Source organism: Pezoporus occidentalis, unplaced genomic scaffold (assembly GCF_034315485.1).
Source record: "Pezoporus occidentalis ecotype Australia unplaced genomic scaffold, CSIRO_AGI_Poc_V1 ctg6, whole genome shotgun sequence".
In the NCBI taxonomy this organism is placed as follows: Eukaryota; Metazoa; Chordata; class Aves; order Psittaciformes; family Psittacidae; genus Pezoporus; species Pezoporus occidentalis.
In genome coordinates, this window is record NW_026915943.1 from 8,314,306 (window position 1) to 8,339,137 (window position 24,832).

Consider the following 24,832-nt stretch of genomic DNA (forward strand, 5'->3'; position numbering starts at 1 on the left):
CTGCGATCCAGAGCTTTTATTGATAGCAAGCCCACAGAGGTGTATGTAGCCCATGGGACACCTTTTCACATGGTGGTGGCCTGTGGCCCTACAAATAGAAAGCAAGCTTTCTTAAGCTGAAAAACATCAGTAGTATGTTGAATCAAGTTAGATTTTGGATCGAGAAGACAGTGAATTATGACTGATCACCTTTTCAAAGTAACTCACACAGCAGCCCTGGGGGACAGATTGCTTTAAAACATTTTCAATATGCAAACAGTTTGATACTTTGAATAATAGCAGTGTTGCTAACATGTGGCCTGGTGAAGGAAAAAGTGCATTAATTCGCACAGGCAACTGTCTCTAAAACAGTGTATAAATAGTCCTTTGCATTAATTCAAAGTGAAATGTCAGTGTTTCATAATTTATGGTAGTAAGCTGAGATTCAGCTTCAATAGCTCACTACTGGTTCAGTTAGCATCAGGTCTGAAACCTGTCTTCCTGTCTTCTGAACCTTAAAACTTTGGGAAAGCCTTTTCTTTCTGCTGGGATTTATTTTTGTTTATACTGGCTGAATTATTATCATTTCAGGGAAAATTACTGAGTAAAGAGAAAGAGAAATACTCTGTTGTCGCAGTGGTTTACTTAGGTCTTCTTGAATCTGATCATCTTGGCAGGAAAATGAGGAGAAACTCTTCTCGCTACTCAGGAAAGGGTACCTAAAAGCTGTTCCCTGATCAGTATGTGGAGAGAATGATGACATTATTAATCAGGCATGATAGTTACGTTTCTTTCTTTCCAGTAGTCATTTGAAGCTGTTTACCTTTAAGGACATGCTGAAAACGGCATGAGGTATTAAGAGCTTTGCTCTTGGCCATCCCTGACTTGTTACCTGGTTTTGGCAATCTCAGCCATCCTGTCCCCGTCCTCTTTCACAGATGAGGATTTACACCACTCTTTCACAGTGAGGTAAATTCTACTGAACCTGACGGATACACGACTGGAAAATGGTGGTGTGGGAGACAACGCAATTCCTTCTGCCCTAGTTATTCCTTAAGCGTAAACTGGGAACTGCTCACCTCCTTGAGAAGAAAAAAACACACGGTAATGAGATTGTTACAGATGAACAAAAATGTTATACACATGCAAAACGGTCTTGCTAATCAACAGAGCTCAATCCCTGCTGGAGGAAGCTCCAGAAGAACAACAGAAATCATTACCATGCTGGTAGAGTTGATTAATAAGGAAAACTGCATTAACTACTTCTACTAATGCTCATTAGCATTTATACATCCTAACATTTGCTAAATCTATGTGTAAATAGCTTTCCTAAGTGACAAGTCAGGGTGGCTGAAGGGTGCAGCATGATGTTGCTGTTGTTTTCCAGTTGTGTAGGCTTTGCATTGCAAGGAATGCCCCTGCACTGGTTACGAAAACCAGTGAAAGGGAGCCGGGATAGAAAGAGGACACAGGGAGGCACCTTCTGAGGCAAGTTTGCCTTAAGAGCAGTGAAAGCTGTATTCCAGGGAATATTTTGGTAGGGCTAAACAGGGGATGCTGGAATATGGAGTCAAATCCAGGGAACTGCTACCAGGCAGAGTGTGGGTATGGACAACACAGCCCTGTGGAGCCTCAGGAACACACTTTGAGGAGCAGGATCTCTCCCTCCGAAGGACACGGTGCAGATTTGGGCACCCTTCTGGTTTCCCTTAGGAAGGGGCAGCAGAAGCAGACACACAGAAAGCATCTGTGTTGGCCCAGATGCTATCTGTTAGTGCCTTTTGTTCCACAATACCAATTTCTGTATAGAGGACTTTCAAATGATGTGGTTTAAATTTAGAAAGTGACCATTCAGTTATCAGTGCAGTGGAGAATTATAATGAAATGGAGCCCAGTACCTCGAAAACACTGATCAGAAGATGATTATCTGTGTAATGTGTGTTTTCTGGAGTTCTTGTGCAATTATCAAACACTATTTTTAGGCTGGTTTTCAGGAGAGTTGTGTTGAGTTCTTGGCTCTGCCACAGACTTCCTGCATGACCTTGGGCAAATCGGTTTCTTTCTCAGTACCATCTGCAGCATAATACACTTTCCTCCCACTCTAAATTTGTCTTGCCGTTGCAGATTACGAGCTTTTTGGAACAGGACATCTCCTTGCTGTGTTTATTTAGTGAGTGACACAGTGAGGCTCTGATCTTTTCTCCCAGATAGCTTTTTAATGCAATCGATAACCTGCTAGAAAAGGTGACTTGCACAAGATCACCTTCCATGGCCAATGCAACCAGGTGGTGGGTATACGATCGCTAAGTCTATAGCAGATTTTAGACAAAGATGGTGTTTGCCACACACTTTCATTGCAGAACTTTTAATTTCAGCTCGTAAATTTTATCAGAACTTTTTGTATTTATTTTCCATCTCGTTTTTCATAGCACAGACCATGCTTTGTGATTATCACCCTGGTCTCTGTGATTAGCGCGGAGTTGCTGGTTGGTTTTGTTTGCTCACTTGCTTTTTCACCTTCACACTATATTACAGCAGCAGATTGACCATGGCATGAGAGTGTTTCATGGAGCTGGTGAAGGGCACCACGCTGCTGCACCTCATGGGGACCTTCTTACCTGTTCTTTGTTTTAATGATCTGCAGCCGAGTGGGAGACATGAACAAAGTGAAAGAGCAGCAGACTAGAAACCAAACAAAATCAGCAGCAAAGGACAGAAGAGCTGAAGGTGGACATTATTTGAAGAAAAAGAAATAAAAAGTGAGAACTATGTGAAAGGAATCTCTATTTCTTGAGTGAGATACCTGGTCAGGCAGGGGCCTGGGCTCCATCGCCGGAGGAACCAAACAGATGATCAAGGAGGTGCCTCATCACAACATCCTATTAAAATAGGCAGAATGGGAACTTGGACATCAGTTCAAACGCGCTGAAGACACTAAATATATTTCCTCGCTAGTAAAGCCAAAGGAAGCAGCTCTTGGGAGAGCCTTGGACAGCGGAGTGTCACAGGCAATCCCAGATTCAGGGCTCAGCAGCTTAACTGTGCTCCCAGGCAAGTTGCACGGCGCTGGTACCCGGGAGCCTACCCCGGAAAGGGCTCCGCCGGGGTTAAGTGGGATACCGGCTGCGGGGATCAACTCCCGCGGCACCGCTCCGAGCGCGCACAGACCCGCGCAAAGCCGGACGGGGCAGGGGGACCGCAGCTGGTGAGCGCAGAGCCACCACTGCCCGCCCGGCCAGCGTCTTCCTCCGGCGGCAGGAGATGGAGCGGTGACCTCGGGGGGGGGACACCCGGCGCCTTTCCGGGAGCGGGTGACCTTGGAGCCAGTCCCTCAGGAAAGAGACCTCTCGGTAGCGGCTTCCCCGAGGCCGGGGCGGTGGGAGCCGGCGGCGGGCGGGGCCGGGGCGGGCGGCGGTCGGTCCGTCCCTCCCTCCCTCCCTCGTTCGCTCCCTCCCCGCGGGCTGGAGGCGGGTGCGGGCCGTGCTCCCGGCAGGCTGCGCTGTGCTCAGCGCGGTGCGGTGCAGCGCGGCGGCCGGGTGGGCATCGGCCCCTTGCAGCGCCCGGCGCGGCATGGAGACCCTGCGCGGCATGGAAACCCGGCGCGGGAGGCGACGGGGCGCCCCGCGGAGCTGAGCCGGCCGGTGCGTACCCAGCGCGGACCGGGAGAGGGGCGCGGAGGGGCGGCGGAGAAACTTTCCTTCAGGCGAACTCGGCACCGAGGGCTGCGGCCGCGGCTTGGGGCAAACTTCTGCTGCGGCTCAGCAGGGAGAGCAGCGGGGCCGAGCGCGGACCTCGCTTCGCGCTTCATTCCCCCGCTCCCTACTTCATCCCCCGCTCCCGTTCCACTTTGCCCTGCAAGGTGCAGCGGCGAGCGGCTGGCCCCGGCTCGCTCCCGCCTCGCAGCGGGTTTCGGCTCTCATGCGGGAAGGAGCGGCGGTTTCATGTCTTAATGCTTCCCTCACTGCTTTTTAAATGTTTTTTTTCTTCCTTCTTTTGCCTGTTTTTTGGTCGCAGGGAGCGGGCGAGGGAAAGAGGGGGTGTGCGTGTCTGTCGCTGCTCTTCAGCTGCAGTTGCTCTTGGCTGAGCCTGGGGACTGCCTGCAGCTGCTGGGGCTGAGGAGGGAGGGAGGGAGGGAGGGAGGGATGTTACCGGAGGACCTACCTCTTCGTATTTTTATCTATGTATGTATCTACATAGGTATCTTCCCCTCTAAATTATTTCGGGGGGGGGGGGGGGGGGGGGGGCTCGCCTTGCCTTCGCCGCTCGCATAGGGGGCTCTGGGGCAGAGGGGAGCAGCAGTGGTCCCTCCCCGGTCCCACCGCTCTTTGCCCGGGGTGGTGGCTCCGGGTCCCATGGGACAGCAGCGGGATGTACCCCTCCGGGTCCACCCACATCCCCGCCGTGCTGCCGAGGGACTGGCCCCGGGACCCCCGGAACTCGTCCCGTGTGTGAGCGCCTGTGTGTGAATGTGTGTGCGAGGTGAGGTGCCTGCCTGCGGGGGACCGGCTCCGGTGGGAAGGGGAGTTAAACGTGGCTTTCCCATCCTGAATTTAAGCTGTTAGAGGCAGTAATCCAGTTTCCCCTGCCCACTTCTTGAACCCCACTGGATTATTTACAGGAAGAAGAAAGAGAGCCGCGCTGCCCCGAGAAACGCATCAGTGGGTGTCTTTTTTCCTTTTATTTCTTTTATTTTTGGTTATTGTTCGTGGTGGCTTCGTGGCCTTGCTTTGTTGTTGGGGAGGATTAAGGGTTGCCGAGTGTTCCTAGTCCCAGATCCAATTAAAATAAATGCAAGTAAATGGGACATAAAGAGAAGTCGGCGCGGGCATCCCGGCAGAGGCACTAAAGCATCAAGGTTGGTTAAAAGGAAGAGACTCGAGGAAATGAATGCTTTCCTTCGTACTCATTTGCTTTCCCTTTGCAGCGCTGTCAGACAGGCTTAGAGAGATGCATCATTTGATCGACGTTTCGCGGATTCTTAACCAATCTCTGTCCAGCAGAAAGAAAGAGGGAGAGAAATGTCTTTCACAGGCACAGGCATTTTAACTCGTCTCTCACTTAGCAAATGCTTTGCTTTATGAAATTGATTTGTGCTCTTAGCAAAGGAGAGGGTGAGTGGAGAGTGCAGAGCAGAAGTGCTGTACCATTTCCTAGTCGCTGCACGGACTGTGTGCTGTCACTGGGGGCTTATTCCTGGTCTGGAGCAGTTGTGGGAAGGGTATAAGCATTAGCTGAGAAAGCAGAACAAGGCAAAATAACCTGGATAGTTCTTGCTTCCTTTCTTTCTCCTGATATGCCTAGGGCTTATCCTTCAGTTGAACAGAAAGTTAGTTGTGTTGTTTGGAAGGGACTTGGTGGTGGATGGAAGGAGAGGAGGAATGATCTCTCTGGAGCCTGAATGCTTGCCTTTGGAGAGTGCTGCTGAGAAAGAGTTTACAGGTGTGATCTTTGTGTTCAAAACCACTGGAATCTTGTTGAGAGAGCCTGGTAGGAGTCAGTGTGTGCTTCAGGGCTGGAAATGATGGATATCCCTCTGCCTGATCCTTTGGTGGTGCTAGTGTTGTAGGAAATCAGCAGGTTGGCTGTACTTGCCTTGATGCAGGAAATCACAGTCTTTACTTTTGCTCCTTTCTTCTTTTTAAACTTGATTCTTAACATAACATTTGCTGACATCGTAATGACTGTGTTCTGTACCTGTGTGCCAGTGGCACCACGCAGGATGCTGTCCTGTTGCTGTGCTGTTACGCAGTGTGTGAGGAGCAGTGATGGGGTATAACTCCTCAGCATCCCTAGGTGCTGGCTTGCTCTGTTTCTGACACAAGGGCCTTCTATTCCATCATATTATGTTGTCATGATTCCTACCATCAAGTTGTGCTATTGTGACCTGATGTACTCTGGTTGATGGATTCTGTCAAACACAATGAAGTGAGCAATTAGGAGAGGGTCAGGGTATTTAGCTGTTGCTTATTAGAAGCAGTTTGTAGCTGCTGTTCCGCTACAGATGTATTTCTGTGCTGAGGGCTCAAATGTCTTCTGACACATGCCAAATGCACTCATACCACTTTCATTTATTGTCGCTCTTTTCCTGAAGGGCAGAAAGTTGGTTAGGATAAGGTTTGGTTTAGCATGGTGTGCCGATGTGAAGCATCATACTTCTGGATGCAGGTTTGAGTCCCTTACAGAACGGCAGTATCTTAGATTTCTTAACTGTCTGATGAGTATTTGGTTACTTATGTGAAGGGTTTTACGACTTCTGCCTGCAGTTCATAACACAAAAGCTGCTGGCACTGTTCAGACCTTTACAGTGCTGGCTGGAAGTCCCAAGGCAGAATGGGCAGGGAGTCAAAATTGCTGCGACAGAGGTGAAGTCCTGGCTGCGCTGACTTCAGTGGGAGTTCTGCCATAGATGACAATGGGCCAAGTCCTCAGTCCAGAAGCAGTCCTCCCTTCTTGTTGGTAATCCTGGTGTATGCCATGGGGAAGCTTTTGCTTTTCTGCTCTCACCCAGACTGTGTTAGCGCGGAGAAGACAGAAGTCTTTTAGGATGTCACGCTGTGCCTTTCACAGGCACAGCATTCCCGGGAAGGAAATCAGGGCAGATAGGAGTGGAAATAAAACCCCAAATGTGGACACATGCTGACTGTCTCGTTGTTCGTGTCCTGAGTCATTCCCAGGAGCATGGATCAAGCACTCTGAACCGAGCAACATTAGCTTCTTGAGATTGCGGTGGAGGGAGCTGTCAGTGGCTGGAGCCAGTACATCCCCCAGTCCCTGCTTCTGCATTTGCAAATTACCAGTTTAGTGACAGATGTTCAATATGTGAAGCAACAGTACATTCATTAATTCAACCCTCCTTAGCCTGTGCATGCTGAGTTTTCTATGGGGATATGATCTAGTGAGCTGTTCTAGGAGACACTTTATATATCTGGCATCCAGATAAAGTTTTATGTGAAATGCAGTGACAAATGGGAAGTTTTTGGTACTTGTTTTTATGACATGGAAAGTGTGTGATGGAGAATATCAGAATTTGCATTTAATCAGTGCTGGTTGAAAGCTGGTCCAGGTCATGGCCTTGTAATAAAACTGATCTTTACAACAGGAATGTTTGCCTCAGTTTATTATAGTCAGTGGCATAGAAGAGGATTTGTTAATACACAACAAAAGTGTTGTCTGGAATTGAGGTATTTGGATTGTCCTGATACTCTGATTTTTATTTTTGTTTTTTTTGACAGTGGAAAGACTTTGGTGTCTGTAATTCCAGTGCAGAGAGATTGCTTTTACAGTGCATTCTTTTACTGTACAGTCACCCCAGACTTTAAGGTATTTTGCTCATGTATGGTGACAAAAGGAATGAAAATAAAAACTAATGTGGGTCTTCATGTTCATCCTTCTTGAAGAGGCTTAAATAAGGAGAATATATTAAACAGTTTTATACCTTGTTAGTGCCTCTTAGCTTGTTTGTTATGAGAATTTATGCATCTAAACCAAGAAAGTCCTAATTCTCGTTTGATTTAGATTAGTGCATTGGCCTCATTTTGTCCCAGTATAAAAAAACTACAGATGCTGTAACAGGCATCGAGTCAGACTCTGAAGTCAGATGGTAAAATCTGGATGAGTGGATCAAGTAAGTTTTGGGCACTGTTAGTACTGTCAGGATGCAAAAGATGGCAGTGCTGTGAAGAGGGATCCAAGCAAACCCCGCTGGGCTGCTGTTCAAACCTCTCCTCTGGGATCTGCACACACTTCCAGCTTCTGGGTTTGCTTCTTGTGCAATTCAAAGGCTTGATGCTAACCGTTATTATAGCCTTTGCTCTGTGGGTTGTCTGGACACTAAGTACTGTATTCTATTTAGTGCTTGGATTTGATGATGGAGTTGAGAGCTGGACTTGCTGGATTCTGGACTAAAATATGCACCATGTGGTGGGTTGAGGGACACACTGCTCTGAGCTTGTTCTTTTTTGCTCAGCTTCATATGAAAACTGCAGAATACAGAGTAATTTGGGGTGAAATTGATGGCCATGGTGTTAGTAGCGAGACTATCATCGATCTCAAAACCTGGTTTCACTATTTTCTCAAAAGAATCAAGAGCAGACCTTGGTGTGAGGGATGTAGTGGTTTGTGTTGGAAAATCCTCTGTTGTCTTATTGAGCTGTTGTTGATTTTGCTGCTGTTCTTGGTGCATGAGCCTGGCTACTATAATAATTACACCTAAACGTGTCTGTGCCTGTCCTGCCCATCATCCTCAGTAAATCAAAGCATGGACCCTGCAGGCACTTACAGCAAGTTAACAGAAATGGAAAACACGTGTGGCTTTGCCTGGGACAAAGCAGTATATCTTTTTTTTTTCTCCTGGATGATGACACTACTAATTGTACAGCTGTCAGTGCATGGGTGTAACTTCCTTTAGCATCAGTGAACATTACCTTGATCATTACATGCATGCCAACTCAGCACAGCCTCTGGTGCAGGGGTAATGCCCCTCTGCTCCTGCTGATTTCATGGCTCCGTCCCTTGGCTGCAGAGGTGGGTTTAGAGATGCATCAACACATGAGGTAGCTTCTGGGCTGAAGTTCTCCTTTCTTCCCTACTGTCTGAGTGCATTTATGTCTGTGTCAAAAGGCATCTGGGTTAGCATCCCATCCTGTGATGTGTTGGTCTTTCCAGGCAGGTGGCCATCAAACGGCTGAGTTAGAATCCTAGAATCCTGGAATAGTTAGGGTTGAAAGGACTTCAAGATCATCTAGTTCCAACCACCCACTTCTATGTTTACTGCAGCAGGTGAGGTTTAACGCAGACTGTAATAGGAGTTGGTTTTGGGCTGTTCAGGGCGCTTAAAATCTTGCCCTGCACTACTTCCAACTCCTTACCTTGGTCCTGTAGAGCACCTGGAAAGCGAAAAATAGTTTCAATGACTTCCTGTAGTGCTGGTGAGAAATGGTCTGTCACCAGACATGGAAATGCACAATACAACTTGTCTTTGCTTGCACTCTGCAAACTGGCTGTAAATAACATTTCTTCTGTGTCTTTGCAGCCTCCAGAGGTTATTCCAGCTGTTGGAGAAAGCCTACTGAGAGGAGGTAGCTGCAAGTTTAATAGTAGCTTCAGGACTTGAGTGAAATCAAAATCCAAACAATTTGATAGAAATTTTATGAGCTTGAATGTTGTTAAAGGTTAAAAGTGAGCCCTCTTCAGAGCAACTATTTTTACATCTTAAACTGTTCCACATCTTAAAATAAAGGAGCTGATTAATACTGCTAAATAACATTGAACATACATTTTATTTTTGCCTTCAAACCATCTGAGCACTTCTCATGACAATGCAGATTACATTTAGCAACAAGTGCATATAATGACTATGTAAATGTCAGGTTTGCTATCAGATGTGTTGCACTGGTATCTTTTTAATATTAAACATGATTACGTCCCATATTGCCTAAATAAATCACAGCACCCAGAGTCTTAAGAGGATGTCTGTGTGTTCTGCTGTGGGGTGAAATTATTTGTTGACTCTTCATATTTAAATAATTAGTTAATAATGTTGAGATGTACATGTCTGAGGTTTTCTTGTTTCTTTTTGAAAGCTGATGTTTGAAATTCATTTGCATCCTCTAAGTGGCGATTAAATAATGGCAGCTTGTGCTGCAGTCAGGTGAGTGAAGTCACTGCCTGCGTGGCTGCATCTTTGTGGTGTGACTGCATATGAGATGGAGCTCCCAACTTGTGTGGGGATGATGTGGCTTTATGGATTTTCAGTACAGTACAGTGCAGTGCATATGAGACGGATACACTGGCAGTCAGTAGACCCAGAGCTGAGGTTGGTTGTGAACATTGGAACTTAAACAGGGAAGTTCAGGTTAGATTTAAGGAAGATGTTCTTTACTGTGAGAGTTGTGAGGTACTGGAAAGGGTTACCCAGAGAAGTGGTAAATGCTCCATCCCTGGCAGTGTTCAAAGACAGGCTGGACAGAGCCTTGGGTGACATAGTCTGGGGTGAGGTGTCCCTGCCCATGGCAGGGTGTTGGAACTGGATGATCTTAAGGTCCTTTCCAACCCAAACCATTCTGTGATTCTATGGTAACCACATAGATAAGGCCCTTAGAGACATGGTTTAGTGGTGGACCTGGCAGTCTTAGGGGAGCAGTTGGACTTGATCTTAAAGGCCTTTTCCAGTTGAATCTGTGATTCTGTTTTTTTCTAGAGGTTTGCTGTGGTATTTTTCAGTCGAAATCCAGACATCGCTCTTCACCATTAGGATCTTGAAGGGAGCCTGATTGCTGGTTTCCTTTGGAAAAGACCAGCCTTTTTGTTTGTTTGTTTGTTTATTTGTTCTTGTGCTTTGGAAAAAAAAAGTAATTTTCTGTTCCTGCTTTGCCCTTGATAGTGGGTTTCCATATTATTGTAGTGGTCTGGACCTAAAAAAAAAAGCCTCTGCTGCCCAGAAGGAAATGTTCCTCTGGGTGGAACGACAGTAGCAGTAGTTATTACTATTGTTATTTTAAAACTGAAGGTTTTCATTCAGGGCCAGGATGCAAAGAGAGTGAAAAGGCAGCTGCTACTCTGCAGCAGCCAAAAAGCCTCAAAGTTATCAGATACTGTATAGCTGGAGGGTGACATGAGGGGCAGCATGCTGGGAAAGCATCCTAGCACCTCCTGCCATTTGCCCGGAGCCAGAAGCTTGGATAATGCTGGAGTTCCTGTGAATTTTTGTGGAGCAGGCTGGGTTTAAAGGCTTGTTATTGACCTTCCATGTGTGGACACAGCTGTCTCCAAATGATGTGTGAGCTTTGGATCACCTCTGTTGCATTGCTGGCCTGCCTTGCTGCCCTGCAGCAGGCTGCTGGCCCGCTTCCCTCTGCTTTGCACGGCAGCATCTCTTTGGGAGGTTCTTTACTGAGTATGGTTTGCGCAGGGAATATTTAAAGGTGCCCATAAGGCTCCTTTGGTGTGGGTTATTGCATTAGTAAAAAAGCAAAAGTTGTGATACAGATCATTAGGGCTATAAGCAAATACTCTGTGTGCTTTTGCAGCTGTATCGTGAGGTCAGGAATAGATGGTGAGGCATGTGTGGTGCTGACAGGGCTTGGAGAATTGTCTCGTGCCAGTATGTGATGCATCTGTTTGGCAGTGGTTCGTCTTTGGGTGGATTCACACGGTGAGGTTCAGTTGGCTTCATGCTGGGGCCCTGGTCCTCAGCTTATACAGATGCTTGGGCTCTGCTTTGGAGCAAGCCAATGGATAATACAGACAGACAGAGCCTCAAGGGCCCTACTGGAAATTAACCCATAAGTGTTAATCCATAGGTGATTCCCTATGGATTAGTAGAGTATAGGGGAAAATATATATGTTAAAGCAGCAGGATTCAGTTTCTTTCTCTCTGCTTCCTCAGCTGTTTCCAGAAGCTGCAACTTGGGTCATCCTTCCTAGAGCTGTTTCCCTATGGAGTTGTTTGGTGACAGAATGATTCTTGAGCATTAATAAATATGAGTTGACCCACTGCTGACTTCTTCAAGTGTAGGGTATGAGTGTATGAAGGCAAAGGGGAAATTGGAAGGGGAGTGGGAGAGGGTTTTGAGATGAGTAAGGAGTGAGTAGAGAGGGTACTTCCACGTCTGGGCATGGGTTAGTGAACATTGAGGAGCAAAGGATGGGAAGAGAAACAGTGGGAGTGTGCTGGTTTCTGGTGGTGGTGACTGAGAAAAGGAACATGGAAGTTCTGGGGTCCTGGACTATACTAGGTACCTGTCTGGAGAATGGGGAGAAGGAGAAAGATGGATAGGCAGTTGTAGCTATATTAGTGTTTACTTTAGCTGGTTTTGTTTTTCTTTTTTTTAAGCTCCCTTAAATACCTGAGATTTTCAGCATGGCTAAAACAAAATAGTTAATGTCTTTCTTTGGTGTGCTTAGATTGACAAGCCTAAAATGTGCTTTCAGACTTAGTTTTTCATTAGCTAACTGTATGTGTAAGCAGGAAGTGTGTCTGCACATAAATTCTGGGAGACACTGATGTATGTAGGATCTGGCTGAGACTGAAGCAGATTTGACTCTTATCAAAGTGTTGGTAACTTTAAGCATGTTTCATCCCTTATGTTACTGGTTTGTTGTTTTATCTGTAAAAATTGGACGATGGTGATAATAATAATAGCAATTTTACTACCTATTCCCAGAAGTCTTGACTAAGTCATGATTGTGATAGGGAGAGAAAAGCTCAAGGAGTGTGTTGCAGAAATCCACACTGCTTTGCTCTGTGCACATCGCATCACTCGACTCTTCTGAGAGATTTCCTTTGGCTTTGTAATTTCTCGTCTTCACAAATACTACTTAGCCAAAGTATTTATAAGACTAATTCAGCATCCCATCACTCCTGCCCATGTAACAGATCTATCACAGTCTGCTTGCAGCTTACACCCTGCAAGGGGCTGATCTGCCCAGCGTACTGGCCTGGCTCACATCTGTATCAGGGGCGTCATGGGCAAGAGGAGGGGATCTGAAGCATCCTGTAATGATCTCTTGTGCACGTAATTTACCTTTTTCACTTCTGTTGCTTCTCATCTAGTGTGTGCTCAACCACAGTGAGACATCCTCAGTGCCAGCATGGAAGAGAGCTAAGCCTTTTACATCAAAAGTCATCTGTCTCCCGATTGATGTGTTGCTGGAGTCTTAAGAGCGTCATTACTCATTTGGGAAGTCCTGTTGCGTATGTCAACCCTGCCTCTTGAGGGTTGTTCACATATTGTTATCAGGACCAAAATTGCTCTCTAGAGCCAGAGGTTAGCCCTCCACTGAGTCAGGAGCTTGTGAACCAGAGTACATGTGGTGGCTGCTGGGGGCTTGCCCAGGCAGCCTTGTGCAGGAGGCAGGCTGGGCAATGAGCTTGTGACAGTCACACTGTGCTCAGGGCCATTCTTCCAGGTGCCCTTCAGGGGTTGTATGGAGATGTGCACTGGCTTTAATAGGAATCATTAAGCAGAAATTATGTAGGTCATTATCCTGTGTGGAGTGGGAGTTCTTGTGCAGTGCCTGTGTACATCAAGGACTGTGGCTGTTATTGTGGTGCATCCTTACAGAGTTTAAATAATGTTGCATTTACATGTTTTAAAGCTATTCATAATAGGACTGGCCACCTTCAGGGTGCACTTTTTGCTTGGGCTATCTTTATTGTACTGACAGCATCACTGTACTTGTTGCTGAAATTTAGTCCTAGTTTGTACTGTCCTCTTGGTTAAGTAGCTCTTGGCATTCATGGAGTCGTTTTCAATCCACCTCAGTGAAGCTGAGATTAGAATCTGATTCTTTGAATTTCAGACAAAAAGAATAGTGACTTCTTGTGAGTGTTCATTTCCCTGCCAGTAGAGGCTGGATGACTTAATCTCTGCATATATCAACACGTTGATCAAGTTTCACAGCAAAGTATCTAGGGGTTACTATAACAAATATTTAAGAATGTAAGCCTGGGTTGTAATTTAAGGCCTCACTTGGTTATACAGTTCTGAGTATAATGGGAGTGACAGCTCAGGGCTGGATTTTAGGGCAGCTTTCTCTGCAGTAATATTCAGCTGTAGGTCTATCAAAACAGCCTTCTAAAGCCAGAGCTGCCTGTGGCATGGCATTTGATCAAATATGCCTTAATAAAATCAGTGTGAGGTTCTACATCCAAAGGAAAAATCAAGTCTTTGAGTGTATCTATCTCCCTTTCACATACCTTTTAAGAAATCATAGGGCTGAGATCCTGTGGAAATTACAAAGTTAGGTTAATTCTGTACGTGCTTCCTGAGGGAGATGTGGCTGGTTGGTTTGCTCTTTCCTTCCTTCTGTTTGGGTGATGCAATGAGCATAAGGCTGAAGCTTATCTCCTGGGTGGAGATGGGAGCAGATCCTTTTGCAAAGTGATTACAGAGAGGCTGCTATTTACAGAGCAGGTTTTGAAAAGGAACCATCATGCAGATGCCATGCCTTGCAAATGGAGGTACTTCAGCTGCTTATTCTAGCAGGTCAACCCCAGGTGCAGCTGAGAGGAATGAGGTTGTTGAGATCTAGATGCAGAAATGCTGTAGACTGTAATTCCCTATTGCCAGTCAGAGCCTTTCATTTGAAGTAATGTTATTTTATCACAAGCCAGACAAAATCACAGGATTAAGCTAAAAATGCACCAGACTGTGGGTTTTAAAACTATCAGTCAATCTGTTAATTTTAAAGAAAACCCTTTTTCTAGGTTGCTTTCCTCTGCTGATTCTCTTTTAGTTCTTAGTGTCTCTTCCATGGCCATTCATGAGCTGATTTTGACAGTGGGTCGCTGGGGCAACAAACAGGAATGAGAAGTGTGGTTTTTGCCATTGTTTCCAAAACCAATAACTCTTTTGTCCCTAAGGGTTTTGACCCTGAGTGGAGCAGATTTCATTGCTGGCTGTATTGTGAATATATTAAAGATTTGGCTTTTCTGTAATACCCAGACTTTCAAATCCAGAGAGAGATACTCAGTAGTTAGGGAATGAAGAAGTAAGTCTGCAACTGTTCTCCCAGGGAAGCCACTTTACCATCCTTGACCATGTATTGGGGTGCTTCCTATTGAAACAAGAAACTGAAGGGAAAAGTGGAAACCCTGAAACTCTAACAAGTTTTGGGAATATTTCCCTAATTCATTTGGAGAGAGATGTTATTGCCTATCATCTTCAGCTCTTGCATTGTACAACACTTCAGAATCTCTGGGGGTCAAGCTTTCAATGTAAGTGTAAGGCTGGTGTGTTTGTCTCGCCTTCAGCAGTAAGTCTCAAAGCTGTATCTCTTAGGGAGAGATTAGTAACAATCCCTCATGCGTCATTTAAATGGATGGACTTGTGCTCCACAAAGAATCATAGAATGGTTTGGGTTGGAAAGGACCTTAAGATCATGTAGTTCCAACCCCATCCCATTCCATGGGCAGGGATGCTTCACACTAGACCATGTTGGCCAAGGCTCTGTCCAGCCAGGCCTTGAACACTGCCAGGGATGGAGCATTTACCACCCCTTTGGGCAGCCTGTTCCAGTGCCTCACCACCCTCACATTAAAGAATTTCTTCTTTATATCTAGTCTGAACTTCCCGTTTAAGTTTGAACCATGCAGTGGTACTGCAGGGACACTGATTCGGATTTCAGTGATAGAGTTCTCTACTGAATTCCCATAAAACAGCTAGTACATCTTGGCAATTAGTGTGTGGGTGTTTCAGAAGATGAACCTTCAGAAGGAGAGAGATTATAGAGAAGTTTGATAGGAATGACTGATAATGAGTCAAATGCTGCTAAATGGCCTTGAACTGCTGCTGTCTGGTATGGTCTGGTCTTTACAGCCACCCGCTTCTAGGGGCTTGGTTGCACTTACGTGCTGGGGACACAGCTTCAGCCCACAGACATGTATTTTGTTTCAAAAAGCTTCATGAGGAAGGACAGGATCCTTGCTCGTTTCCATTTTAGGAATGCAGGAATTGAGGCAGAGGCAGATGAACTGACTTGCTCCATGGCCACACAAGGGTTAGTGGTTGTGTGAGGTATGGGACCCTGCTGCCTTCAGGTTTTTGATGAGCAGCAGACCATGCTCAGCAGTTCTGCCCAAGAGGAAGAAGGCATTACAAGGTAGTTGCATAGTTTCCTGTGGTGGGAGCTCTTTACTTAAGATATGGAGACCAGTCCTGAGGTGGGTTTGGTGGCACTGCACACCTCTAAACTCCTTTTGTGTTGGATAAAACCCTCTTCTCTGTTTTGCCGTAGGCTGATAAACCACTTCCTTACATTTAAACCAGTATCTAATGTGCCCACTGGTTTTGTTTAGGATCAGAATGGCACAGAGATTTGTGTGGGATGTTTTGGGTCCAGATTCCATTGCTGCCACCATTTTTTCTGTTAATCCAGTTTGGCTGGAACCAAAGAATCACCTGCATTTTCTATGGAAAACAAAGCTTTGTGATTTCAGCCTTTGGGGTTCTCTTTCCTCTTGTCATTTTATTTAATTTGCACTGTCTCGGGCTGTGCTTGTGCAGAGTGTGTATTTATATGTATAACAGGGAGTACATACAGGAAGAGAGTAAAGAAGTCCCAGTTTGTTGCTTTGCTGCTCTCAAGTCCCTCCAGCAGTGCACACACTGGCTACCTCCTGACTGTGCATTGCATGAGCTCAGCCCAGCTCTGCACTGGTAGTAAAGTAAGTCATGCAGATTAGGATGTTGTGCATGTTGATCTAACTCAGGGTTTCCTGCCTACTTTTCCCTGTCTTTTAAGAAGCACTTAATAACAGCATAAATGTACTTAAGTGGTATTTCTCTAGAGGAAAGAGAGCCAGACTTTCAGATAGTCAATAGTCACCCATGAGCCTTCATAGAGGTGCCGTATACCTAAGTCCAGGCTCTGAACTGGTGTCCCCCCAGTGTCTCCTGAGTCCTTACCATCAGCAGAGCTGAAGATAAAGGAATTCCACTTATGAAGAGTCGCCCCAGACCAGTAGCAGAGGCTCTGTCTGTGGTAAATGATAAACACTTCCAGGTGGGATTCCTTCCTTCCTTCCCAGGTAAGGCAAGGCACTTGGGATGGGTGATTCTTGATGCTTTTATCGACTGAAGTCAGTAGAGCTGATTAACTTAGATTAGATAGATGACATTCAGCTGGCTAAAATCAGATGGGAAAGATTACTCACCATCTTGTGTGGGTTTCGTGAACTCTAGTAGCGCCAGCTCACTAGTGTCTGTTAGAAAAGGATTCTGGTGAAAGAAAAGAATAAAGTCTTTATAGGTAAAAAAATAAGAATAAATAAAAATGTAGAAGAGAGAGACAGTGCCACTGCTGTCTCTAAAATAGCTTTATTTGAATTTGAAACCCCATGATGGTTAGCAGTTGCCAATGTGCTTTCCTGGAGATGTCTGCTTTTGAGAGCATGTGGGTGTTGTGTTTTGTGAACGTGGGGTTTGGATGAAGGTTCTTGACAAAGGTAAGCACACTTATCTTACTTGAGTTGGGAAGCAGCAATAAGAAAGGAGAAAACAGTTGAAATTAAGGGAAAGAAAATTCTACTAATACATGTCTTTGTGGTAGGAAGTAGGTCAGTGAGCTGAGGGACCCTAGACAGACTTGCAGTTCTCACACAGAGAGGTTGGAAGAAAGATACTGAAGCAGAGGCGGTGATTTAATCAGGGGTTGATGGTGTAAAGCAAAGGACGCTGGCTATGTAGACAAAATTTCAGGAACCATCTCACATTCTGATTATGGAAATAAAGATAAAGCTGATGTCAGCCCTGCATTCCCATGCAGAGACAGACAAACCCGTTGTCTTTGGGTTTTATGGATGGAGGGGCTGCAGCACATTAATTGAGGCCGTGCCAAATTACTGTATGGCACATGTGCTTGCTGACCTTAGTGTGTGGCACCAACTCTGTGTGTGTCCCATGCCACTGCATGGGTGGTGGAGGAACTGTGGGACCCCCTATGCAGGGCTGCGGTCACAGGCTGTGCGCAGGGATTGAAGAGCCCTGATTTGGGACCTGCAAAAAGCTGTTAGTGCCATGAGCATCAGTTCCCTCTCTCCAGTGAACGCAAGGGTAAGAGTCCAATTATTTTGCACATAATGAAGAGGAGGACTGGAATTTGGCAGGGCAAAACGGGAATCTTTCTCGTGCTTCCATTTTGTACTGGGAGACCTCATTAGTTATGTGGTTATGAATGAAGTTCTGGCTCTTGAAAGTGCTTGAAAGGAGTCAGCAATCATCATGGTATCTGGGGATCACATAAGGTAGTGTAGAAAACAGGTTGCTGGGGGGTGTGACTCTATATCTTGGCTTTTTTGAAACATGCTAGGACTATAGGAGGAGGAGAGTTATTTATGGGTCAGAATATGGACATGCAAATACAGAATTACAACTTAGAACCAAATTTATTAGTATTAACCATACCTTTTTAGGAAGAAAAAATTCAAACCTATATGCATATTAATGTGTATTAAATGAGGGATAAAAATAGTGATATTTCAATATAGGGAACTTGAAACAACTGAAAGAGCTGAACTATTACTGCACAGGGGCGGGATGCTGACGAAATGACAGCAATAGGTGGGATGAGCATTGGTACTGATGAGCCAAGAATGCTCTGGGGATGACTGGTGGTTACAAAGCTGTGGGATGAGACTTGTGAGCACCCTAGGGAGCCCAGTCTGCTGTTTCAGTGGAGGTATGATGAGGAAATCCCAAGTGATCCATTGTTCTGAAAGTGGTTTGGAACCTTATTACTTATTTTGTTGGTTGCTTTGGTTTTGACAGAATAAGACTTTCACCCAAATGGAATAGTTTAGGAACATTTTAAAACTTAAGAATGCACTTTTCAGATTTTCCAACTATTCCAATATTTTTTTTTTTTCCAATTCTTTAGGGGACAAAGTGCAAAAGAAATAACAAAAGATGGTTGTTGCACATCAAACTTGAATGGGACACTAATAAAAAAATAAGTGTGTACATCCACAGAATTAACAAGCATTCTTAGCTATTTTTTTTCTTATTATATCTGTATAAATTTAACATGGAGAGGAACAGCAAGCTGCGTACTTGTTTACTTTTCACATTAATGAAGCTCTAGGTTGAAAGAAGATGAACTTATAAAAACAAAGTGCTTCATGGCATTGATTTCTCTAGACGCTAACAAGGCAGAATTTGAGTGGAGATGACAACAAAGTAATGTCTCCGTGGGCTCAAATGCCACATTACAGAAAATGTCAGTAAGTTAACTTAGTTGTCCTGTTACTTTGCAGGCTAAGGAATTTAAATACACAATCCCTAGAATCTTCTGGAGGTATGTCAAAACAGTGGTGCAGCACTAAAGGATTATGACATATTAAAATCATTCCTTGGTGTATTACAGGGTTATATTTTAGAGTGGATAGTTTTGGAGAAGAAATCGGTCTTCATTTAATACACAGTTGTATGGAAGAATCAGTTGTGGGAGCAATGAAAGTCAACCCACCAAATGAGTGGGACTAAGAGACAATTCCTGTCTTCTTCAAGTTACTGAATGAATCCACAGAAGTTTTAGGATAAATTAATTCAAGTTGTAAATTAAAGACATTATTAGAGGCATGGATGTGGCTCGGGTGCCTTGGGAGGGGTGTAGCAGTCTGTCTCTGCCATTGGATTTTGTCCCTGCAGCCTGTCTTATGGGGGATTTTAGAACTACCTCATTGCACAAAGCTCTCAAAATAAACTTGATGTTTTGGAGTGTCATATTTGTCTGTTGGTGGCTTTGTTGCAATAAATTTACAATAAAAAGGACACACATTGTCCTTTTTCTTTTTCTTTCTTCCTTCCTCTTTGTGGGTGCTTTGTGTTCAACCTGGGGTAGTAGCATGCAGCTGGAAACATCCCTCATCTTATATGGTGCTAACTTATTTAGGCTAGATACTCTTGCATCAGGTTGTTTTTTTTTGCCCAGTTGTAAGCATTGGAAGTATGTTTGTGCAAAAACATTGGCTTTAGGAGGCAGTGTGCAAATACAAGTGAAAAAGTGACCTAATAAAATATCTAGTATGAGATGAAGCTGTCTGAGAGAGATCTTATCTTCACTGTAAAATATCAGCCTAAAATTGAAAGTGGAAAATACTTGGTATGCTCATGGAAATGAAGGAAGCAAAACTGGAGACTGTAATACAATTAGTTGATAACACAGCTCCTTACCAGTATTCCACTTTAGGAGAGAGTCCTCATCAGCTCAATGCATAAAGAATATATTATATGCTTTGGTGTGGATGTTAGGTTGCTGTGGTACAGGTATTTCTAATGCAAGCTCAGGTTGTAGTTAGGGTGAAGTCTTCCTTCCTTCCTGGGACTGTTACCTGGCTTTGCCTTTCATAGCTTTAGCAAGTCAGTGGCTAAAAAGAACCCCAAAATATATTTTGGTTGGTTTTTTTTTGTCTTGCTTTTTGTCCAGTGAAGGTATAACCAATAACTTTGAACTTATTCAGTCATTCTTGGAATTAAATTTTCAGTACTTTTTTTAAGAGGTTGCAGGTTTTTCACTTTGCCTTCCCTATTTTATAGAAGTCATGAAAAACCATCATGTCACATGTGCCTTTTTGGGGTTTTCTGATTTAGCATCTTCATTCTGATATATCTGCTCTAAGCTTGGAGGAAGTGGGGAGGTGACTTTAGGGACACTTTTTTCCCTGTTTCTGAGTTGGCCTCAGATTAATACTTTTATTACCTTCTGGAATCCAGAGAGATAATGCAACTATGGGGAAGTAATATCCGTCTATAAAGAGGTGAGCAGAAAAAGTATGTATCCTGCAGAAATAGAATAAATATTAGTTTACATTGCTTTCTGTATTTTGAGCTTTGAGAAGTGATAGGGTGAGCTGTTGTTCAAGCTTCTAGCTAATCTGATTTTTCTAAGGTCTGCTTTCTATTATAGTCAGGCAGACTTGCTCCACATTCAAGTTGCTAATTCTTGACACACAGGATATTTTCCTTCTCATTAAAATGTATTTATTGTCTAGTGTGTGGTGTCCCTGTCCATGGCAGGGGGGTTGGAACTAGATCATATTAAGGTCCTCTCCAATCCTAACCATTCTGTGATTTATTTTACAGTGTGAATAGCTTGCTTACAATGTTTCTTTTGATCTTTGGTAATGTCACAGACTCAGTAAGACTGCTAGCATAAAGTGGTGTTTATCTCATTTCAGTTTTGCATCCACCATTAATTGTACCCAAATAATAGAGCCCCTTTGCAAAAACTGGTTTAGTTTGCTAGGTCCCAATATGATGTCCAGTAAGATGCAGGTATTATTAGAGCTTGGAAGTTACTCTCTGTCTGCAATTGGAAGGCTTCTTCACATGTTTCCATGATTCTATTTGCATTTATTGGGTTTTAGGCCTTTTAAGAAGTTTAGGGGGAGGGGAGGAGCAGGAAAGCTATGGCAAGATTGTGAAGTTTTTGCAAAATGTGATATTTCTTTTTTCTAAACTTGAATTTGAAATATCACTATCACTTATGTTTCTAGGGCAACAACTTAATGTAATGCAGATCTGCAGCTGAAATACTTTTCCTAGCAGCTGGAGAGTGAAGTTATCAGGACCCACGATCTGTTCTGCAGCTGATACTGGGAGCTCTGTGGTTGGCAGGGGTAGTGGTTGGTCCTCCTGCTCCCCATCGTTGCTGGTGTCCTTTTGGGGAGCAGCAAGCAGCACTGAGTGATGCCAGAGTTATTCCACAAGAGCTGTTGTAATACAGGATGCTGCCAGTTCAGGGGAGTGAATAAAATCAGATTTCCTATAGCTCTGAGTCAGGAAAAGCACCGAAAGGAGGGAGGAGGTGACAAAGTGAGCTTTCTCCAGCAACTTGGATTGCAGAGGAATGTGAAACTTTACAGTTTTCTCCCATCTCGCTCTTGAAAGTTAACACAAGAAATAGATAGGACTGGGAGACAGCTTTCTGACAGAAATCCCAGAACCTTCATTCCCAGAAGCTGAGATAGCGACAAGAAGCTGGGTGCTCAGCAGGGAGTTGCCTGAGAATTCTGTTGACTGAGTTAAATCCTCCAGCAAGCAGGTGTTGGGTAAATGTTTTGATTCTTTGCAGCGTATATTTGCATATTTGAAGCTTTCTGGTACTTCTGGCTCACTGTAGTTTGCCCAAGTCTTAAATTGAGCAAACCAGCAAGGCCCTTATTTTTTTATGGGATCGCTGTGTAGCGGTTTCAAGACGTACATGGGCTCCTCATTGCGAAGGTCTGACTTGTCCTACCCACATCTGGGGAGGTGGTGTATCTGCAGGTCCTGCCTGTTCGCATCTCAGTGATAGCTATAGGTAACATTACACCTGAAACAACATGAAGGAACTTTTAACTGCTGCTCTCCGATCATCTCCAACCCTAAACCATTTTTTACCAACACTGCTGATGGGTCCCTCTTGCCCTTCCCAGCAGGACTTGGACCAAGACTAGGACTCCTCTTTCTTGGCCAGGGAGAGTAGATGTGGATATAACAGGTCAGGCTGGAGCAGCAAGCAGCTCTGGCCCTTTCAGAAGGTCCTATGAAGCATTTAAAAGGTTTGATGGAAAATGAGGCTCTCTATATATGTAGTAATATTTGTTTATACAGGTTACTTTTTTTTTCCTTCATTCAAATATGCCTGGGGGAATGGGGGTGAAGGAGTAGAAAACATGTTGAGAGAGTAACACGTGGTGCCTTGGAGCATTTTCATTTTCTTGATTAAAAAAGCTTTTCCTGTGAATTTTTCAGTTTTGTCACTTCTCATTTGCTGGGATCATGAAAGATGATAATATGCTCTCTGTAACCTTCTTCAGTGTATTTTTGTCTGGTACATTAATGGATTCCTTAGTACTTGAGGGAAAGCAAGTCTCAGCGTACCAGTTGCAAATCAGAAGGTGGAAGTGGTGTTATTTTTTTGTTCCCAAACTAACTCAAGGTTATGCATGTGCAAAAATAGCTTTAGGCTACAACAAATATTTTCTTCAGCAGGTCTAGCTCATTTTATTGACATATTGTTTTGTAAACCGCGGGTGACTTGCATTGTTCTCAACCAAAATAACTTGCATCAATCAACATAAGAGGGTAATTAATTTACATATATTCATTGTGGAAATGTTCCAGACTTTTTGTTACTTTGGAGTGCTAGACTTGAGAGGGGGAAAGTGCAATAACATTTGCGGTTTGTAGTTTGTTAAGTTATTCTTCGCTCTGTTTGTGCAGGAGAAAGCGTTGTAACCTTAAATTTGAGCTTGGCATAGTGTTGAATGAAAATAAATCCAGAGTTAGGAGTGAAATTGTGTTTTGTGACTGTGTTGCCCATCACTACAGCCTTAAGAAGATGAGGAGAGGTCGGCTATTGCGCGCCGTAGCGAACTGTAGTCCAAAACACTTGTCAAGAACAAATGCAAGAGAGTTAACTGTTTCTTTTCTGTGTGAGAATCTGATGTCAGCAGAGGAACTATGGTAGATACAGAGCCTGATGAGTTTTGTCAGGGGTGTGCGTGATGCTTCACCTGTAAAGATGAATGAACGTGTGCACAGTGTGTTGTCTTTGAATAGGCGAGTGCTGGCTCCTGTTTGCATGAGGCAATGGAAGGTCTTGGGACCACCTGAACTTCACTAGTCCATCACTGAATTGGAGTTAAAACAAGTTTCTGAATCTGATGAAATGCAGTGTGGTTATCGCTATGGATAGATTGACAGGAGGCAGCTTTGGGGAAGTGAACTTGTGTCTCTGAAGGTGTAGTGTGATGCCTCTTCCTCTCCTCCTCTGCACCCTGAATATCCTGTGTGTATGACTTATTAATAGCTGCTATTTTGTCTTGTTATCTCCATGGGGTAAGGGAGCAGTGAGGCAGGATGTTCAGAGGCTTCATGTAAATGGGTGCCACACACAAGCTATTCAGGCAAATCGCTTTACCCATGCCATCATTATGAATAAAACCTCATCTTTTTAAACCTGAGACAATGTAATGCAAAAACCAGCCTTTCCTCATTTTACATCATGCATTCTCTGTTCGAGTGCTTGGTCTGTTACCAACATATTATACATTGCCACTGTTACCTTAATTCCTCACTTTTAAGTGCCACTGGAGAGGATATCTCTGGAGGTGAGAAAGCTGCTCCTAGAAGAAGGCAGGGCATCAGATGGGATTTGCTTGACATCAGTGAGGGCTATCTTTCGGGAAACAAATAAAACACTTTTCTTTCTCACTGTTTTAACTCTTTAAATGGTTTCCTGATATTTTACATGAGGAGCTGTCCATGAATGGATAGCATTCAGGCTGATGGTGTTGGCCTCTCTTGCTAGTGGCTTTCTGATGGAGAATATAGCATCACCTGTGCCAATTTATTATCCTCCTGCCAATGGGACTGCTGCTGTGATTAAGCTATTGTGCTGTAAGGCTGGAGTTGGGTTTTCTGGCTTCAAGCTGTAGTCCTGAGATGAGAAGTCAGGATGTAACTGAGGGGCACAGCGGTACTGCCTGTGCTCACCAAGCCTAAGCAGCTTCTCCATGACCAGTACTGAGAAGCGGCAGGGTTAACCCAGCTCACTGGTAACATGCCTGAGTTGCAGAGTATGTGCTGCCTACTGCTTGCTTGTAATCCTCGATCTCACTCCTCCTGTGCCCATGGAGAAACCCCCTGCTTGCATGAAGTGATGTTTTCAAGCTGACTGTACGGGTGGTGGCTTTGAGCCCCTATTCTTCCTTCACTCAAGCTGGTAACCCTCCTACTTCCCAGCAAGACTCGGGCAAAATCCAGCTGAGTACCAGTGAGCTCTCCAGGGCCTTCCTGGGTTTTTCCTGGATACCTGAAAGAGAGTAGAAGAATTTCCTGGTTTGCTGGCAAAGAACCAGAGAAGTGCTTGACCCAGGAATGAAAAAGTCCTTGTGATTATTCACTCAGGGGCATTAAAGGCAAAGAATGACAAAGAAGGTTATATAGACATATGGGCAATGTGGCTGTTGGCAGGTTGGCAAGACTGAGTTAGTCCCAGGTACTCTTATCTGTGCTAACTCTGCTGGGGAGTGTTGAGCTGACTGGAAAAATGCAATTGTGCTTTCAGTAGCTTGCAAAGATTGAAATCTGGCTTTACTCTGTACCAGTCTGAATGTGCTCTGCTTTCCTTTCCATGAAATCAGAAGTGTCAGGATACTGTAATTAAGATGTCTTTTTTGACTCAAGCATATTTTCTCGTCCTAGTTACTTTGAACTAAGTGGTTCAGGGGCTTGAACTTGGGCTGTCCGCATCCCAAGTCGGTACATTTCTCTTTGCTCTGAGCTTAATTGATATGATCTGAAAGCAAAAGAGAATTTCTGAGCTAATCTATTGAAAGCCTCTCCTCAGAGCTGCAGTTTTTAGT

At 44.4% G+C, this 24,832-nt stretch overlaps 1 protein-coding gene across 7 annotated transcripts in view; it reads left to right on the top strand.

The window, feature by feature from the left end:
• The first annotated feature begins 3,447 nt into the window (after positions 1 to 3,447).
• FAT3 (FAT atypical cadherin 3) overlaps positions 3,448 to 24,832 on the top strand; it is a 413,096-nt gene continuing 391,711 nt past the window's right edge. For all 7 annotated transcript variants that reach the window (XM_062639304.1, XM_062639310.1, XM_062639307.1 and 4 more), the window contains exon 1: positions 3,448 to 3,620. The gene's annotated coding sequence lies outside the window, so the exon portion shown is untranslated. The remainder of the gene's footprint in view (positions 3,621 to 24,832) is intronic.